This window comes from Schistocerca serialis, chromosome 2, assembly GCF_023864345.2.
Source record: "Schistocerca serialis cubense isolate TAMUIC-IGC-003099 chromosome 2, iqSchSeri2.2, whole genome shotgun sequence".
Taxonomy (NCBI): Eukaryota; Metazoa; Arthropoda; class Insecta; order Orthoptera; family Acrididae; genus Schistocerca; species Schistocerca serialis.
The window spans coordinates 978,664,940-978,668,958 of record NC_064639.1 but is presented as its reverse complement, the minus strand read 5'-3'; the positions used below and the strand labels follow the sequence as shown (position 1 = coordinate 978,668,958).

Sequence of the window (4,019 nt, the reverse complement as noted above, 5' to 3'; positions counted from 1 at the left end):
TTACGCTTAGGGTTCGATCCCCACTTGATACTACAATTTTCTCTGTTCTTATCGCTTCTTTCAACTATAACAATGACAGTAATGCCAAGTCAAATTAAACCGTATTTCACAGTATGTGTTGAAATGCCCATAGCCGTGTAACTGGCTGTATCTATTCAGAGCTGGGAGGTAGTCAAGGGCACACCACCATGTCTAGTAATGCACTGCAGTGCTGAAACTATCCTTCAAGCTGAGCACACAGAGTTTTATTTGATTTACAGAGTAACAAATGAAAAATAGAAATGATTACAGGCGGCCGGCCTCAGCAATTTGGGCTAAAACGCACTAGGCGGCCGCAATGTGTTGTTGTTGTGGTCTTCAGTCCCGAGACTGGTTTGATGCAGCTCTCCATGCTACTCTATCCTATGCAAGCTTCTTCATCTCCCAGTACCTACTGCAACCAACATCCTTCTGTATCTGTTTAGTGTATTCATCTCTTGGTCTCCCTCTACGATTTTTACCCTCCACGCTGCCCTCCAATACTAAATTGGTGATCCCTTGATGCCTCAGAATATGTGCTACCAACTGATCCCTTCTTCTAGTCAAGTTGTGCCACAAACTTCTCCCCAATCCTATTCAGTACCTCCTCATTAGTTATATGATCTACCCATCTAATCTTCAGCATTCTTCTGTAGTACCACATTTCGAAAGCTTCTATTCTCTTCTTGTCCAAACTATTTATCGTCCACGTTTCACTTCCATACATGGCTACACTCCATACAAATACTTTCAGAAACAACTTCCTGACATTTAAATCTATACTCGATGTTGACAAATTCCTCTTCTTCATAAACAATTTCCTTGTCATTGCCAGTCTACATTTTATATCCTCTCTACTTCGACCATGGTCAGTTATTTTGCTCCCCAAATAGCAAAACTCCATTACTACTTTGTCTCATTTCCTAATCTAATTCCCTCAGCATCACCCGGCTTAATTCAACTACATTCCATTATCCTCGTTTTGCTTTTGTTGATGTTCATCTTATATCCTCCTTTCAAGACATTGTCCATTCCGTTCAACAGCTGTTCCAGGTCCTTTGCTGTCTCTGACAGAATTACAATGTCATCGGCGAACCTCAACGTTTTTATTTCTTCTGCATGGACTTTAATACCTACTCCGAATTTTTCTTTTGTTTCCTTTACTGCTTGCTCAATATACAGATTGAATAACATTGGGGAGAGGCTACAACCCTGTCTCACTCCCTCCCCAACCAGTGCTTCCCTTTCATGCCCCTCGACTCTTATAACTGCCATCTGGTTTCTGTACAAATTGTAAATAGCTTTTCCCTCCCTGTATTTTACCCCTGCCACCTGTAGAATTTGAAAGAGAGTATTCCAGTCAACATTGTCAAAAGCTTTCTCTAAGTCTACAAATACTAGGAACGTAGGTTTGCCTTTCCTTAATCTTTCTTCTAAGATAAGTCGTAAGGTCAGTATTGCCTCACGTGTTCCCACATTTCTACGGAATCCAAACTGATCTTCCCCGAGGTCGGCTTTTACCAGTTTTCCCATTCCTCTGAAAAGAATTCGCGTTAGTATTTTGCAGCTGTGACTTATTTAACTGATAGTTCGGTAATTTTCACATCTGTTAACATCTGCTTTCTTTGGGATTGGAATTATCATATTCTTCTTGAAGTCTGAGGGTATTTCGCCTGTCTCATACATCTGTCTCCCAAGTATAATTACGCAATTCGTAGTTGTAGTGCTACAAAATGAGCGAACCAAGCAAGGACTCGGTGGTTCCTAACGATTAACATCGCCCGACTTTAAAAGTCTCCTAAAACGTTTATGGAGCTGCTGCACATCCACAGTCATCCAGAGTGTTTTAGGATTAACCCTGAGTGAGTTTGCCGTCAGAATATGGAATAGTTTTTCCATCAAAATCTGTCTATTCAAAAATTTCGGGAGGGACACTGGGTTCTCGTATATAAAACAATTCGTAATACTGCAGCACACTAGCTACTTCTGTATCAAGAGACGACTGGAAGATGCTTTTTGCGTTCCTATAACGAAGGCAGTTATTGCAGCAATGTCTTACCCACAGTTTGAAAACAATTAGTTCACCTCTACTGCTGTCCACGGCCAACGTAATTATTCTTAACACTTTTTATTCACAGACGACGGCCGGCCGGAGTGACCGAGCGGTTCTAAGTGCTACAGTCTGGAGCCGCGCGACCGCTACGGTCGCAGGTTCGAATCCTGCCTCGGGCATGGATGTGTGTGATTTCCTTAGGTTAGTTAGGTTAAAGTAGTTGTAAGTTCTAGGGGACTGATGACCTCAGAAGTTAAGTCTCATAGTGGTCAGAACCATTTGAACAGACGACGAATAGGCGTTTTTATTCGTGTAACTGAACAATGTTTCGAATAATATTTGTTATTCACGAATAACGAATAGTAATTGATATCTGCATTCGTCATTCGCATGAATTTCGCACAAGTCTGGTGCTAAGCAAAGCACATTGCGCATGTGCACACTGCAGATTTGTAGCCTGTGTGCAAGTGACTGCAGGCGCGTGTAATCAGCGTGGCTGGAACAGCCGCGTGTACCTGCACTCACGCGGCTGTCTTTAGCATCGGTAATCTTCGGCAACTTACGCCAACGTTCGCGAAACATATTAGCAGTCCCACTCTCACACCACAGGCGCTTGCGGGCTCTAGTTGTAGGATCTAAAAATACCAGTAGCGTTGTTCCTCTAATTCGTTATGTTTTTTCTAGTGTTAATAACCAATATCAAAAACTACCATAACGTGAGAATGGAAAATATTCACGTCTATCCGACCGTTATCTGCTGGACGGCAAAATAATAAGTACAAATCTCATGCAAACTATACACTCAACATTAATGACATTGTAGTAGCTACCTACAATAAAGTGTTACCATTAGTGTGTTTAAATGTTAATGAATAAAGTTTTTCAATAGGTTTGAATTTCATTTTGTAAGAAATTGATTTTAGTTTCCTCCACTCACATCTTCACAAAATTGGTTTGGCATCTCCCCCCCCCTCCCCCCCCCCCCCCCCCCCCCCCCACCGCTCAAATCCTAAATAATAAGTCCTTCCTACCATCCAATGTCCATTAGATTTACCGGCTTTCTTCCATCATACTAGACTGATACGTCTGAGTGCGTGTGCGAGGGGGGGGGGGCGGGGGGGGGGGGGGAGTTGGGGGGGAGGGGGGGGGGGTGGCTAAGTAATAATGAAGTCACTGACTATGATGTAACTACACTGAAAAAGTATGGGGAAACACGAAAAACAATAATGTGTTCCTTACTGAAAATAAAATCATAAAAAATAAAGTGGTTAAAGAGAATATAAAGTAAAACATGAGTAAATTGATCGGAAAAAATTTTCGACCCTGCCAGGATTCGAACCTGGAATCTTCTGATCCGTAGTCAGACGCGTTATCCATTGCGCCACAGGGCCACGACAAATTTGGTCTCCGATTTCAGTATATACACCATATATGTAGTAGCCATTTCTTTTATGAAAGTACTTATTGCACATATTATTGGAACACTTTTCAAGGCACCAATTACAGGTAAATCAAGACTACAGCAATCACAAACTATTAGGCGGTTTCCTCAGCGATATAATAACCAAGCGTGAAAGAAGTGCCTCCTTTTGTCGCTATAGCTTAGAGAATTACAGCTTACACAGAGCAACCATTTACTGGTAAGCTTTTAGTATTTTATTTAAAAATCACCGAGATAGGTTTTGCCTTTGAAAAATCCATATTTGCATTTCCGCTTCAGGCTTTATCAGTCAACAGTATTAAAGAGGGTTGAAGCTACAGACTATGGGGTGAATCCACCGCAGCGAAATCGTGTGTACTACGAATGCAGATTGTAGAATGCAGTTCGATGCACATATTTTAAAGATATAACTGTGAAATTCATTTAAAAACTGTGAAATGAGAATCAGTATAGTATCATTTCTTGGCCACCATGCGTTCTCAAGAAGACTCACAACGCGGGATCCAA

At 41.6% G+C, this 4,019-nt stretch overlaps 1 non-coding gene across 1 annotated transcript; it reads right to left on the bottom strand.

Annotated features, from left to right (window-relative positions):
• Nucleotides 1-3,389: 3,389 nt before the first annotated feature.
• Nucleotides 3,390-3,462, bottom strand: Trnar-acg (transfer RNA arginine (anticodon ACG)). Its single transcript has one exon. It is a non-coding gene; the product is annotated as a tRNA-Arg (tRNA).
• Nucleotides 3,463-4,019: the final 557 nt, after the last annotated feature.